The sequence below is a fragment of the Pelodiscus sinensis genome, chromosome 1, assembly GCF_049634645.1.
Source record: "Pelodiscus sinensis isolate JC-2024 chromosome 1, ASM4963464v1, whole genome shotgun sequence".
NCBI classification, from domain to species: domain Eukaryota; kingdom Metazoa; phylum Chordata; order Testudines; family Trionychidae; genus Pelodiscus; species Pelodiscus sinensis.
Genome location: NC_134711.1, coordinates 215,368,401 through 215,385,610, shown reverse-complemented (window position 1 = coordinate 215,385,610; position 17,210 = coordinate 215,368,401). Strand labels below are relative to the sequence as shown.

The 17,210-nt window shown below is 37.9% G+C and overlaps 1 protein-coding gene across 1 annotated transcript in view; it reads right to left on the bottom strand.

Moving 5' to 3' along the window:
* Nucleotides 1-17,210, bottom strand: part of MID1 (midline 1) — a 349,991-nt gene that overhangs the window by 332,424 nt on the left and 357 nt on the right. The window lies entirely within an intron of this gene.

Below are 17,210 nucleotides of genomic sequence, written 5' to 3'. Positions count from 1 at the left end.
ATATACTTGACAAGTTAGTTTTATCACTACAGAAAAAATATATTTTAAAATTAACATTTCATTAACAGAGTAGATGTACTTTCTTGCAGAAATTTTAAGTTCCCTCACCTACTTTGTGTGGATGGCTAACTAAAGTGGAATTGTAATCAGTCAGAAAACAAAAATGTACCTTTTTTCATTCATTTAAAGGCACTTTTTGCCATGGCTATATTCTTAGACTGCACCGAAGGAGGGGGGACTCATTTACTCATATAAAAGGCAGCCGGCCAACTAGTAGTTATTTTAAAGAATGCATCAATTGTCTAAAATCTTGCACCTTAGTACAGATCCTGTTTGTCTAAAAAGCATACAGACCATTTAAAAATGGTCTGCTGGAGAAAATCCAGAGTTTTGCAGACTAAAAGCATATAACTTTACAACATTCCTTTTCAAAACTTTCCTGAAAATGCTGGTTAACAACCTTTGATGAGTAAAGGGAGGGGAGTGAATTTTTAACATTATCAAAACATTTTGAGCCCCATCTCAGAAAACCCATATGAAGGATAAAGTGAAAGGGGAGTATCTGTGAAGTATGACAGACTCCACACTTTTTCCATCCTTGCAGTGAGACTTGAAAATATCAGTCATATCGTCGACCAAGAGAAGAAGTATATCAGTTTATCAATTAAGGGCTCCCTGCCATCTGTTTAAAATTCAGATGCAAAAAAATCATATAGCTATGGTCTGTTCAGCTTTACTGGCTTCCTACTTAAATCATATTGGAGACCCCAATCCTAAAAATGCTTACACAAGGTATACAGTTATGCATTTGTGTAGGTTTTTGAAGATTGGGGCCTTTAAGCTTTGTTCTTGTGTACTAGACCATCTATTTTAGTATCCTCTGTAACTTATCTCCCTTTTATATATGTTTCCTTAAATCCCACTGGACTTAGTCTTTTGAAAATGGGATTGGGGTATGTTGAAAATTGTATGGTACAGCTGTCCATCATTTATTAACCCTTTATAAACTATTAATAGAATCTTCCAGATGTGACAGTTGTGGAATTTCTATATAATATACACCCAGATGTAACAGCTTCAGGATCACTGTATATGATCTGGTAAGTGAGGTAAAGTAACTTCAGAATTATCAAGGTTTAGTAGACTTTCCTGAATGTTTTATTGACAAACTTTATATTGGGGAGGGTGAAATATTTATTATATACATCTGAAATGCTTCAATTCAACAGTGACTGCCGTGAAAGGCAACACAATGGCTTCCCATCTAAAAGCATCCAGGCACACATTTGGAAGACAATCAATGAGGCTGTTGGTTTCAGAGATCCTGCCACCTGCTGCTTCCAAAGCTGGGAGTTACCACATCGCAGGTAGAAGCATGATTCTCCTGAAGGAGAGGCAGAGGGGTTTCTAAAGCATTAACATTATATTTTCAAAAGCAGAAAGCAGTGGTCAATGAGCTATGACATGGAGAAAGCGGACACAGAGAGAAACTCTTCAGATGAATGTAAAGTGGAAGATAATTAAGTGCCTGGTAGGGTGGACAGGCATAAAATCTGTTGTTTTTTCTTCTTAAATGCTTTTGTTCTAATAAATTGGCTGTCTGGTCTACCATCATTGCTCCCAGAATAAATAATGTGCAGCATCTGGACAATAAATTGGGAATTAAATTATATTGCCTGCAGGGCTGTCTGGGGGGTCCCTTTAAGCGCGTATCTCTGGAAGCCTCTGGCACTGGCACTCGGAAACAACTGGTGACCTAAAGCCCTGCCTGAAGTGGTTCCGTGTGGCCTTTTATGCGAGACGGTATCCAATGAGTCTGGATGCTCTCTTTCGCAAAAGCGCATCGCTTTTTCAGTGCGCTTGTGTGTGGATGCTTCTTGCACAAAAAGCCTACAGTGTAGACGTAGCCTTAGTTGTGAAACTCAGCCTCCCATGTTATCCATCTATAGTACATTATCTTCCAGCCTCTCTACAGAGTAGCATTAGTAGAAGTAGAACCACTTTCCAAATAGGATCCTCTTCTTTATCTCTTTGTGAGACAGCAGTGATTCTGGCACACGTTTTGTTATTACTGATTACATAGAAGTACATAGGATAAAATACTGGTGTCAAGTATCAGAGGGGTAGCCGTGTTAGTCTGAATCTGCAAAAGCGATGAGGAGTCCAGTGGGTCTTTGCCCACGAAAGCTTATGCTCCAATAAATCTGTTAGTCTATAAGGTGCCACAGGACTCCTCGTCACAAAATCCTGGTGGTGCATTAGGTAATTTCTTCAGTAGCTTTCTCACTTAGGAAGAAGTGAGTGTTTCTTCTCTGACTGTGGCAAGAGGTCCATTCATCTCTGTGAGAATACAAACTTCCCTTTCTGAGCTTTGCACATTTCTCAAAATGTACATCACAGAAATTATAGATGGAAACCACCCCCTTCCACTCCACTCTCCCTGCTAGATCATATACATTCTTTTATTGGCTCAATCTCTGTTGGTGAGAGGGACAAGTTACTTGGCTGCTACAAATGGAACCAGCCTTTGGATCCCATGCGCTATTTAAACTAACTGTATCTGGTTGGTGTCCTGTTTCATCCCTACCAGAGGTATTTTCGTAGGACATAGAACTCTTAATCCTTTTGGGTAAAATTAAAAAAGCATATAACAGACTGAAGACCCTAAATCTTATTGTTTTGAAATGGGATTTTGTTTCTCGTTCTACATTTTATCAAGTTCTTTATCCATTCACATGTCCTGCTGCAGATGTATTGACCGGAGATTTAAAGAGGAGTTTTTCATTGCTATGTGAATTCTGTAGCCACTACACATCTACTGAAAAAAATTCTGAAAATCCATGATAGATACAGGGTCTGCTCCTAAATCCATGCTAGATTTAGGCTACATCTACACAACAGCCTGGATTGCTGCTCTGAGATCGATCCACCTGTTGTGACTTAACAGACCTACTGAAGACCTGCCAAATTGGACACAGATCTCTCTCCTGTTGACTCTGTTACTCTACCCAGGATGAGAAGAGCAAGAGAAGTCAACAGGAGAGTCTCTCTTGTCAACCCCTGATGGTGCAGGCCCTGTGGTAATTTGACTTAAGGTACGTCAACTTCAGCTTCATTATTCATGAAGATGCACTACACTCAACTTTCTGCTGTAGTGTAGATGTAGCCATATTTTAAGAGCTTGATGCTGATCCTCTTTAAGCCAATGAGAAGTATAAGTCTTAACTTAAATGGGAACAGGAATTGGGCCCCAACTTAGCACATGCTATGATTTACTCCACTTGGGAATAAATTTACTCCACCCGGAGAAATAAAAAAGCAAATTGAAAGAGCCAGACGAATACCTAGAAACCATCTACTTCAAGACAGACCCAAGAAAACCAACAATAGAACACCACTTGTCATTACCTACAGCTCCCAACTTAAATCTGTCCAACACATTATCAATAAACTACAGCCTATACTGGAACAGGATACTAAACTCCAAGAGACTCTGGGAGACAGACGCATAGTCTCCTATAGATAACCACCTAACCTCAAGATGATTCTTACCAATAACCACAGGACATACCACACTAATACCAACCCTGGTACCTTCCCTTGCAACAAACCCCGTTGCCAGCTTTGTCCACATATTCATTCTGCTGATACCATTATTGGACCTAACCAAGTGAGTTATAAGATCAAGAACACATATTCCTGTGCATCCAGAAATATAATTTATGCAATCATGTGCCGAAAGTGTCTGTCTGCTATGTACATTGGACAAACGTCTCAGACACTTCGCCAAAGGATCAATGCCCACAAAATAGATATTAGATAGGATCACAAAGAAAAAACAGTTTCTTGCCATTTCAACTAGAAAGGACATTGTCTCAATGACTTAATTACCTGCATCCTGCTTCAAAAGCCTTTTAAGACTGCACTTGAAAGAGAATCCTCTGAACTGTTATTCATGCTAAAATTTGACACTTTACACCTGAGTTTGAATAAAGGATCTAGTTATCTTACCCATTACAAAGATAGCTTCCCCAATTATCACCTCTAATATCATTAGCTCACAGACATTTACCTTCCCCCCCCCCCATCCCCCTTCTGTTCTGAAATTTGATTTGTCCTTTTCATATGTGTTCATTTTTTAATTGTATCCTTTGGTATATATGGTTGTGACAATTTTCTTCCATTATTTGATCTGAGGAAGTGGGTCTGGCCCACGAAAGCTCATCATCTAATAAACCATCTTGTTAGTCTTTAAAGTGCTACATAGTCCTATATTTTGTTTTGGGAATAAAAGTGATTTCACAAGTTCAGCATAAGAGTTTCTGGAATTGGCTGAACTCACCCCTTTTTGTTGAATATTGGTGCCAACTTTTACTATTTCCAGATCAGAGGTTTTGTCGTGTGTTTTAGTAAGTTTTTAGTTTGAGATCTGTCTTTAGTACAAATATACTAAAGACTTCTGATTTTATTCATATACAGGAGAAATACTAAACCATGCTCAGTAAAACATCATATTGCAAACAAATTTTAACTTGGGATTTAACTTGTGTGAAAGCTTTCGAGATAATTTGTCTAATAGCAAAATGTTAAAAGCTGGCTTTGTGCAGACATATGGAAGTACCAGCTGCATGTAATTACTGAATTTTTAGTAATGTGGTTCAATTTAATGTTTACAAAATATTTTTAGATGCAGAGCCTCAGTCAAGTCTTGGAAAGAGTGCCATATACAAAGAAGATAAAATGTAATCTGTTCTGACCAACATAGCAATAACGAAAAGGCAATGGTTGCCTTTCAGAAGTGAACATTTGCCAACTGTTGCAACATTTCTTATTGTACATACCACATCATTTCCCTACATTCATGATAGAAAATTATTGCTGCATGTCAGAAATCACTATTACACTGTGACTTTGATTATATTTTAATTGGCTAACTGCATTTAATGGCAACACTATAATGAGTTGATGTTTTGAATCTAATGCCTTTTGGAAACTTATCACATAGGCCTTGGGATCTGTGTTGGCAGTCCCGGCAATTAGGCCAAAGACTGAGTGAGTATTAAGCTCAGTGTGGACCTGTGCTTGCATCTGTTCTGTAGATATGTAAAAGCAAGGTGGTGCACCCCAGTGTGCCACTCCAGCAAGAAAGGGCTGACTGCAAGCGGAGGGTCAGCGTGCTCCCAGGTGGGCTCCCCTGTAGCCTGCTGCACCAACTATCAGGCAAGAAAGTTAAAGGGGATGGCTGGTGGCACATCCCACACTGCTCTGGGGCTGCCACTATACTACATGCTTATTTCAAAATAAGCTATTCCGGATGAAATACTCCCAAATAGCTTATTTCGAAATAACACATCTACATTGCATGGACGCCTCAAAATTATTGGAGGCTGGCATCCGCATTTAGAGCTCCAGGAGGCAGTGGGGAGTAATGACTTTGAATAGCCCTGGGGAAGAGCTATTTCAAAATGCCAGCGGTGGAGCATCCACACTACTGCTATTCTGAAATGCTGTTTCAGAAGAGGTGTTATTCCTTGTGGAATGAAGTTTACAGAACTTGCAATAAGCCATCCGTTGTTTCACATTTATTTCAAAATAATGGAATTGCTGTATAGATGTGTGCATTGTTATTTCAGAGTAACGACCGTTATTCTGAAATAATGCTGCTGCGTAGACACACCCTTAGGGAGGGCAAGGCAGGCTGAAGCTCCCTTCACCCTACTGATTTGTACCACAATGCTGCTTGATGTTCCCTCATCACTATCAAGGAGCGAGAGGAAAGCACACAGCGTTTCTGCATTCCTCTCCCTCTGGCTTGAGCAGGCAGGATGCAGAATGAGTGATACACAGGCTCTGCACTTTCCCCTTGCTCTCTGAGGGTACATCGACACTGTGGGCTAAAGTCAAGTTAAGATGTGCAACTTCAGGCACATTAATTGTGTAGCTGAAGTCGAAGAACCTTCACTCAACTTTTGGCACGGTCCATACAGCAGAAAGTCGACTTCCCTTACTCCTCGTGAAATGAGTGTTACAGAAGTCAGAATAGGAAGCCTGTTAATTCAAAATTATTTTGAAATAATGGACTTGCTGTGTAGAGGCGCACTCTTATTTCAAAATAAGCATGCAGTGTAGACATAGCCTGACAGTCATGGATAGGGTAAGAGTAAGCAGCCCCCTGATACAAATATGGGGGCGGGGAGGGGTTTCAGTACCTCTCCCTAAATGTTGTCCTCCCCCCCCCCCCCCCACACACACACCTCAGACGCCTTCCCCGAGACCTTCCCCACACATCCCAGCACCCTGGCCTGACTGCTACATCCTCCACACTCCAACCTCCAGCCCTGACTCTTCTGCTCTGAGTCCCCCATATCCTGACTCCTGCACTCCTCCACACACAGGAGGGGCTCAGGGCAGAGGCCTGGGCTAACACCCCCAAGTCCTTGCCCAAATGCCTGCACCTTTCATACCTTACCCCTGCCCTGTGTCCCCTCACATTCCCATATACCCCAACACCCTGCCCTTCATCGCACACTTAAACTTCTTATATGTACTGTCATATTGCAACCCCTTGCCCTGAGTGCCTTGCGCTGAGGGGGGGGGGGGGTGAGGAAGGGGCGGAGAGTGATACGATTGTACCTGTGAGAAATTTAAGTTGCTTTCACCCCTGCATAAAAGACTTCAAATTCCTGGGCTGTAAGACTGAGATCTTTTACAACTCCAAAACTGAATAAAAAGAACTCTGTTGGCATAATTATTCACAGCAACAGACAAAGAATTAAGATTATATGTGTTCCAATTCTGGTGATGATGATCCTGCCTTGATAGATTGGTTTGTGGTCTCATATCACAATAGAGATATCTAATAATCTAAATATTAGACAGATATCTGTTAATATAAAGACTATCGGCTTCTCAGCATTGATTATGTATTGGCCTATTGTGGAAGAGAAAATGTACACAGCCTTGCCATTTTATTACCGATGATCACACACCTGAGAAAGACTAACCTTGTTTAGGAACTCAGTTTTTCCAATCTCACTAAAATTATTGATCTCAAAAATACTGAGTCATGTAGCTGAGGTTATGGAAAGTATCATGCAAAAAAAAAAATCAATCTCACTTCCATTTTCATGTTTATCATGTGCTGTTTCTGAGATCATTGATACTAATTTGGGATGTAACCGGTCAAGAGATAGGCCTACTATTCCCAAAGCACACCTAATGGATACTGCAGTATGGAGTGCCACATTGATCCATGCCAGTAAATGAGTCAACACTGAAACATAAGCACTCAACATATCACCCGTGGTTATTTGTTGATCATGCCAAATCAGTCCTACATTCTAAGCAACAACCAGTTCTATTCAGTGTACTCTGAGAAAGACTTCGGCATACAACTCTTCCCCCATCTTGCTTCTGGAAAGACGCAAAGTACTTTATCTTCCCTACACATTTGCAAATGGTTACTCTCAGGCTTGCTTTACATTGACAGATATTGCACTATTATGTTCTTTATGTATGTCATAATCCATAATTAGCATTCTCGTGGAGAAAATATATATTAGTAACTATATTAAACCCAGTGACTGTTTTCATGTTAATAGATGTGTGAATGATCTTACTAATTTGTAACATTTATACAGATTGGACCTTCCTGGCCTTGCACGTGCAGAACCTGATCACTCCCAAATAAGGGATTTTGCTGGACCAGGGGAGGTCATATCTGGCACCCCTGTTGTCCCCCCTCTCACTCCCGCCAAGCACTGGACTGGCCACAAGCACCAGTGCTCATTCCCTACCCCCGCCCTTGCCTGCCATGCTGGGCAACCCAGCTTGCAGCACACTGGACTTCCAAGCACACTGGACTTCCAAGCCTAGTCTGTAACTTTAAAAACAATGAATTGTCCTGTGGCCATGTATTTTTGTAGGTTTCTAAGGTGCCACAGGACTACTTGTTATCATTTGTTATCAAAAGCCATGTAGCTAGAAGGAATCCTGCAGGTTAAACTTGATACTGATGATAACTGTAGTTTGAAGTAAAAATAATCAGTTAAAGTTCTGGAGTTCCAGCCCAAAATAATTTACCTTGGAAAAACTAAATAGACGTCAGCAGACACCGCAATCTGCTTGGTATCACATGTATCATGCCAACAGTTCCATCCAAGTCCTAGGAAAGATCAACTCTTTAACTTCCTAAAGTCAGTTTAGAACAATGCAGCAGTATAGAGTGCAAAAAAATAAAACAAAACAAAAATTCAAATTTTCAGGGTCATAGCAATACCTTCACTTCTTTTTACAGTCCTGAAATTTTGCCTCTCATACTGGAACTCTGAACTTTCAAGTTCTTGGTAGGCAAATGAAAGGTTCTACAGCTAATGATTCAATTTACTTGTCCTCTTTCAAGGTCTCCTTGTCTATTAGGCTTTGTTTCTTTTATTTTCAAGTGACATTCTTATTAATTATGCTTGAGTTAAACAAACAGATAGGAAGATAAAGAACTAAACCTGGAAGGCATTTGAGGCTAACATACTAGCAGCCATTTAAATTCACATCACAAACATAATAACCTTAATCCACTACAAAGAGTTATATTAGTTGTGCAATTTAGTGATATTGAGTGAGTTATAGTAAAACCAAGCTTCAAGAGCTTCCCATATAGCTATAAATATTGTTCAAAGAAACAAAGTTATGGAGATAGATTGAGAAACTTCTTTCAGACTCCAGATAATGTTTCATAAGAACACCATACTAGGTCAAGACAAATGGTCCAACTATGTCACTAGTATTTCCTTCTATGAAATACTTCAAAGGAATTTAACACAACAGGATAATTTATCCAGTGATCCATCCCCAATCATCCAGTCCCAACTTCTGGCAGTCAGAGGCTTAGAGGCACACAGAGCATGGGGTTGCATCCCTGACCATCTTGGCTAATAGCCATGGATGCAGCGATCTTCTATTAAGTTATTATGTTCTATTTTAAATCCAGCTATATTTTTGGCCTTCACAATCAGCATCCTCTGGCAATGAGTTCCACGGGTTGACTGTGCATTCTGTGAAGTAGTATTTCTTTTTGCTTGCTGTAAACCTGCTGCCTATTAATTTTCTTGGTTAACTCCAGCTTCATGTGTTATATGAGATAAATAATACTTCCTTATTCACTTGCAACATACCTGACTTTACAGATTTCTATCATACCCTCTCCTTGATCATCTCTATTCCAAGCTGAATAGTCCCAGTCATTTTAATCTTTCCTCATATGGAAGCTGTTCCATACCCTTTAATCATTTTTGTTGCCTTTCTGTGAACTTTTTCCAATTCAAATATATCTTTTCTGATATGAGGTGATCAGACTGGATGCAGTATTTAAGGTGATACCATATAATAGATTTATATGGTGCATTATGATATATTACTTTCATAATGGTTCCTAGCATTCTGTTATCTTTTTTTTTTTTTTTTTTTTTTTTTTTTTACTGCTGCTGCTTACTGAGCACATGTTTTCAGAGAACTAGCCACAAAGACTCTAAGATCTATTTCTTGAGTGGTACTGGCTAAGTTAGACACCCTCTCCTCCCCCATTATATATACAATAATAATCATAAATGTAATTATTTTGTCCATGGTGAACTACTTTTCATTTAGCAATACTGAATTCCATATGGCATTGTGTTGCCCAGTTACCCAATTTAGTATGATCTCCTGTAACTCTTTGCAGTCAGAAGATTTTGCCACTTCTTTCAGACTCCAGATAATGTTTCATAAGAACACCATACTAGGTCAAGACAAATGGTCCAACTATGTCACTATCCTGTCAGTGTTTATTCATTTTTCCCATATCATTTATGAATATTTTGGCCTGCATGGATGCAAATACAAATCCTTGTGGGGGGGGGGGGGGGCTCCTATATACCTCTCTCCAATGTGAAAACTGACTTATTTATTACTACCTTTTCTTTCCTACTTTTCAAACTAGATACTGATCCATAAGAAGATTTCCCCTCTTATCTCATGACAGCCTACTTGGCCTAAGAACCTTATGTAAGGGAAGTTATCAAAGACTTTTCTGAAAGTCTAGATATGCTGTATTTACTGGATCACACTTGTCCATACATTTTTGACCTACTCAATGAAATCTAATAGATTGGTGAGGCATGATTTCCTTTACAAAAGCCACTCTTCTCTTGTCCATTTAAATGTCTGATGTGTTCTTCATGATAACTTTCAACCAATTTCCATGATAATGAAGTTAGGCTTACTAGCCTGTACTTTCCTCCAGAATTGCCTCTAGACCCTTTTTAAAAGTCAGCCGTAAATTAGCAATCTACCAGTCATCTGGTATTAAGGCAGATTCAAATGAGATTACATACTACAGTTTGTAGTCTGGTAATGTCTTATGTCAGCTCCTTGGGAACTCCTGCGTAAATACCAAGTGGTCCAGATGGCTTATTATTGTTTAATGGATCAATTTGTACAAAAAGGAATATGTTGTATATAGTTATATCACCTGAAAAATAATTTACCGTATATTACACATTGATATGATCTGTTTTGTTCTGTGAACATAACAAGATTCTAGAATGAGGGCTGATAGATTTTATAATTTTCTTTTCTGAAGTGTAGTTAAGTCGGGTGCATTTCTGTATGCCCAGTTTTGAGCACTGTGTGCTCCAAGATTGTGTGGATGTGTGCCAGTTTTAGGCAATTTTATTGACAGTCACATGATTGTTTACAATTTTTTTTAAATCAGAAAAGTGTAACATTGTAATATTCACCCCTATTACCAACTTTTCCTTCTCTTTATGTCTCTGTATGTCATTACCTAGGATCGTCAATTTACTGACGTATTTTAAGGTTTACTGAATAAACAAATCATACATTTCAGTAAATTCCAGTGATCTACATCATGTAGAAACAGAACCTCTTACGTAACACACATGTGCAATAAAAGCAAACAGATGTTTGCCGTCTAACCACTACACTAATGGAGGTGGTATGGCACTATATCAAAGGCAAAACATAACATATGCAGAATTACCCATTAGATTTTTAAGTACAGCTGCATAGTTTTGAATAAACAACCAATAACTTCTTCAAAACCACTTGTGGCAAATTTCCATGCTTAAGTTAAGAATTTATAATTAGCTGCTAATTAAACTCCTCAGATATAAGAGTTTGAATTTCAGACAGACTATGAAATTTGAGACAGATTAAGAAGATTAAAAATGTACAGTAAAAATAAGGACTTCTTTTACAGAATTAACACACTAGGAACAAAGTCAGTTCTTCATACACAGGAATAATAGACAAGTACAAAAAAAATAAATCCATCAGAAGTCCTGACTTTGGATTTCAAATGGAGCCTCCAAGATTACCACAGTTACCATACAGCACTTCAGGAAACCCAGCAGTGCTGAGCAAATACATCAGTGGAAGCTAATTTTGAACAAGGCAAGACCCTTGAAAAGGATGCTGTGCATTTCTATAGTATAACAAAATGAGACTGTTCTCAACTTGAGGAAATAACTAGAACTTTGCACTTTGGTATCTACAAATGTCTTGTTTCATTCATTTTCTTGAAAGTAACCTCAGTTGGTTTTAAATGAAGCTGAAATTATACAAATACTCCATGGAAAGAAAATCCATCACATCTAATAAGAGAAACTGCCTTCTTTCATTCTGCCTTCACCCTAATTCTGATAAATTAACAGCCACCAACATTACTACCAATGGATGTGAATCCAGGAATGAGACTATTGCAAGACCTACAACCAAAAAAAATGTTTCACTTCATAAGGTGAAAATGCTGAGTTTTGTGCTAAAAATCCCTCCCTGTTAAAACTGATTTAAGTAGTAAACTGTTTTCCTAGACTTGATATATTGTACAAAGAGCATAAAAGTATGAGGACAAAGATCTTGATTTTGCTGATTGAGGCCAAAATTTAGCAAAATAATTTAGCATTTAAGGGCATGTTTAACTTTAAGCTTGTGCTTAAGTCTTATTGACTTCAGTATTGTTGACAAAGAAGTTTCTTGGTATTACTTTATTCCTTTTTGTCTTTCAGTTTTAAACCTGTCCTTCAATACTTTGCTGAATCAGGAATTTATCATGAAAATAGCCAAATTCCCTTAGAAAATACAGTATTACCAAGAAATGTCTGCATCAACAACATAGACTTGCATTCTTTCAATCACTAGCCCGAGTGCCAAAAATCAGACTGTGTTGACTAGTTTAGCAACAAATAAAACACAACAGGAAATATATTTCTAAAAGAAACCTGGCAGTTTCAGCCTGTGAAGGGTCTCAGCACCTATAAAGCTAGATGCCTGAAACAGGAGTTGTGGGTGCTCAGCACGTTTCAGGATCAGGTCCAAAGTTGTAAGCATTCCAGAACACTAAAACTCTGATACGCGCTACCGAAATATATCCTGGAATAAATACAGAAACAAATAACTCAAAAAGATATGCCTGCGTAAAAACTATCTGACATAACACAAGACAGATGTGCTGAACTAATTTGCTCTCCAGAGTCAAATGGAAGAGACCTTCCTAGTCTTCTTTTTCAACCTAGTGGTTTTCTGAACTTTTCATGTCAGATAAGCAACACAGAATAGCTGAAAGTATGATGTATCAAATCTTTTTTTTCTGATAAGGACTCTCTGTGCCTGCAAGGACTATTGGTTTTTACCCTTTTTACATTTAAATACCTATTTCTTTCTGATCTGATCAAGCAAGTTAATGTTGAGATCATCAAGCAATATAAAATTTGAGCAGACTTTCACGCAAGTATTTTGAATGAATAATAATTTATTTAATACTCTAAGTAGAACTGACCAGTGATTTATCATCAGTATCATTTCAGCTCTCTTGTTTGATCTGGGAAAAGAAAAACTGTTCCCTGGCTTGTGACTTGTATCCTTCATTTGCATGGCTCTTAAAACACACTGGCTCACAGCAGCTGGCACTGTAAAAAGCTACACAGAGCTTCCAATAGAGAACATGCTGCTTCAATCTTAGACTGCAGAAAGTGTTCTTCATAACTACATTTATGAATGCAGAAGTTCCACACGGCCAAGTGGGGCTTTATGATTTTGGAATAGCAGTTACACTAGGAAATATAACACCAATTTTGAATTTTAAATTTCCTGAATAAAGCAGAAAGGACTGCAGAAGTTTTAAAAAAAAAAAAAAAAAAAGGGACGTGATATTTCAGAAAATATATTCTGTGCATTTAATCTTGAGACAGCTGCTGTCTTCTCTTCAGCTGAGTCAATATGCCCTGTGAACACTTCATTATCATTAATCCTAACAATGATTCTATGCAGGATCTACAAAAGGTTGTTATAAAAATTGTCCCATTGACCCCACCCTTTTTGACACCTGTCTCTCTTCAAGCTATTCCTAGAGATGTTGCTTGCAACTCTGCAGATGCTGGCAGTTCTTTTCAATTAGGCATGTGCTTCAGGGGAAAAAGGTCACATAAGGGCAATGAAATCACACATGCCATATAAAATGCTTACACTAGAAAAAGATAGCGTAATAGAATGGTAAAGCCCTTAACAAAACCCTACAGAGAGCACACAATTAGTGCTGCATGTTCATCTATTATTTCAAGCTCTCTAGTTACATTTTGAAAGCCTCGAGTTTTCTTATTGAAAAAGCACTAAGGTATCAAAATGGAAATGTGATGTGCCCAGCCTCTGCTTGCTAATGTATAGGAGCTCTTAACCCCAATTACATGAAAAATTTAAAAAGTAAAAACAAGTAAACAAAGATGTGGCTCTGAAAAACCTGTTTAATCAGGGAAAAGAAACGGCTGTGTAGTGAACAATCAACGGTGACTTGGAAACTTTTCAAAATACCCTTAAATGCTATTCTTTCTGGATTAAAGAAAGAGAAACATTCATTTCTATAGTCACCTTTCCTTTGAAAATAAAAGTTTAATGACAACTACATCTAACAGCCCCAGTCCTAAAGTTAACACTATTTGCTAAACCCACAAATGGGTAAGAACCCTCTTGAATTGATTCACCAGCAATGTTTCACACAGAAGCAAGCAAAATAGTTTTTCTCTAAGTAATCACACCTTAGAAATGTGAATACAGATGTCCTACTCAATCATGTCTGTTTTGAAACTCAGAATGTCAAATTAGAGTTGTTCTGTTTCCCTTCATCCTCCCTCATGTTTAGACAGCTAAAGATGGTGCTAGAAGTACTTACATACACACAGAAGGCCTGTTGGGACACAACACCTTCACTTAGATTCAATATGTGCATCTGCAAAGCTGACAATGCTTTAGTCTGAATATCATCAATGTACTTCACTGTTTTCCTTCAAGTTAAGCAACTGATCCAAAGACAGAGAGAAAAGTTTAGAGGTGAATTACATTATTTAGCCTGGAATTAACCTTTAAAACAAAATTATACCTTTTCTCCACTGACCATTTAAAGTGGAAGTTTTTCCTCAGTGTTGCAAGGTGTATTAAAATGGAAGTGTTCTACTACTTGGGCAAAACTTGTTTAAAAATACACATTTACTAATGAAAACTATCAAGGAAAAAGACTATGAAATATATTCAGCTCAAGATAAAATCTTCCCAAAAGTCCCTCAGACAGTAATGCTAGGTGCTCCACCCATAAAATAGCAGAAATACTGCCTTATGACCCAAACTCCACAAATATACTGCATTTGTCGGATGAATTCCCCCACCCCCTTTTTGTGGGTCATAGACCAAAAAAATAGCTGGACTCAGTTTTAGCCAAATATACAGAGTTCCTTACATGTAGCTCATTGGCAGTAAGACATATTTAACCACTTTACACAGGGCAGTGTTCCCAGTTTCCAAGATTACTTTACTAGCATGCTGTCTCTGAGAGAAAGTCAATGTGCGAAGAAATATGCCCATTTTACAGATAAAGAACTCAGGCCCAGAATAGATTAAGAAGGAAGGGAATGGTTATCTAGTACAGGGGTTCTCAGCCTTTTTTGAATCACTCCCCAACCTGCATTTTTTTGGAGGAGGGTGTAGGTGTTTCTTTGTTTTAAACTTGGAGCCTATATGCCATTTACTTCAATTTACCCTAACTGCCCTCATGACTGCAGGGTGGTTGGGCCAAATTTGAATGGTGATGTGACACCATGCACCTGGTTGCAACTCCACTCTGTAATTTAGAAGGTGCACTTCCCGCCCTAGAAAGTTAGACAGGCCTTTCCCCCTCATAACTGAGAAACTCTGATCTAGGGGATAGGACATTGGATTGAAAAGCAGAAGATTAGGATTCATTTCTCATCTTATTCTCAAATATTCTTTGTAACATTTGGTTAATCTAGGGACATTTTGGTCTGCATTTCTACAGTGCCTAGCACAATGGAATCCTGGTCCACAGATCAGGCTTCTAGGAGCTATGATAATATAACTAAATTAATCGGTAATATCATGTGCCTCAGTTCCCATCTGTAAAATGGCAATAACACATCTCTCACAGGGTGTTGTACAGTTTAATTCCATTCATGATTATGAGGTATTCAGATTAGTGCCACATAAGACAGAACAGAATAAATAAAGAATGTGTTTCTCTTGACACCATTTCCTGTTCTTAAAGCTTGTATTTTATTTGCACACACCCATGATAACAATCTCTTATCTCTATCCATACCTACGACACAATCACAGAGTTGCTTGAGGTACCATAAATGGAAGCCAGCAAAAATGGAGTGGGAGGTGAGGTGAGTGAAATACAGTAGCTGCAGTTTTTGCTCCTGGTCCTCAATTGCCAAATTCTCTGCCACTGCTGACTTCCATCGAGACTGATGATATTTCAGAAGGATAATATGGTATATTCAGATGTGAGCCCATGTCTAAAAACACACTATATGCTTTCCTTGCTATGCAGATGATCCTGTAAAAATTCTATATTGAAGATACAGCATTGCTGTTTCAAATATGTAACTCCTGTTAATGTATTCACATTGAAGGTCAAGAGTTTAGAAATATTCTGTACATTTATGAATGGGAAACTAAATTAGCATTTTAATGTTGCCAATTCTTTATCATGAATGAATGCTTTAGCCAGGAAATATTACGTTACAGGAGCTTGCAATTCAACTGCTTACTGTTGGGCGCATATATATAAATCTTGTCACATTTTGAAAGTTAACTTTGTTTTGTTTCTAATATAATCAGTTTCGTAAAAATATTCTATATTTTTAGAAATATGAATGTAATTTTTTTGTTTGTTTTGCTATTTTGGCCCTTAGGAAAGATACATTCATACCAACTAATTTCTTAACACAGATTTCTTTTTAAAGAGATTGTCAGTTAAAGCTTAGTGCAATGCAATTATATGACAGTGAGCCACCAAAATTCTAGAAATGGAATCACCCTAAAAACAAAGTCTGCACCTGTTTTTAAAAAGATTTCTGCACAATCTTTTGCTGTGGAAGGTACCTCTAAGAGAAATCAGATACAAAAATTACAAATAAAAATTTCTGTATCATCAGTTCAATAGAACTTGAATGAAGTTCTGCAAGTAATTGCCTTTTAACATTTACTGGCCTAACTGCAATTAGAACGCTATTGAAATAGATTCTTTCACATTTCCACTTTTAATTGCATTCTTACCGAGATATTTTTAAAAGAACTCTTTTGCACTCTGGTTTCAACTCCGAATCTGTTGTAAAGGCTATCAATCTATAAGCAATTCACATCTTTGTTTTGTACTTCAATAATTTTTATTTTAGGAGAACAAGTTTTGCAAGACCAAACCTGTAGCTTATTTTTAAATAACTTGTGCTTGTTATTATTGCAGGTATCCCTATATTCCACATAAGGCAAAAAAGGACATTTCAGTTGTGCTGACTGAACTCCAGTCATACCAATCAAAATGAAATATTCTAGAAAACTATGAAATGAAGAGATATTTCACTTTTTTAAAGATTCCACATTTTAAACCTTAAACATAAGAATGTTTAGTGTGTGCATATTAGTATTTAGCATTCTGACATTTGCAGGAATTCAGACATTTAATCAAAAAATCCTAGCTTCATTTCCAGAGTTTCAGCTTGCATCTGTGTTACATCAAAGATAAGAAAGTTTGGTAATCTCTTTGGTAAAGAAAGGTGTATCTAAATTAGAAGCACATGGAAAGTCAGATAAGCTTAAATACATATCCCACACAGATGTTGCTGTGCAGAAGAGCCCTAAATTGTCTA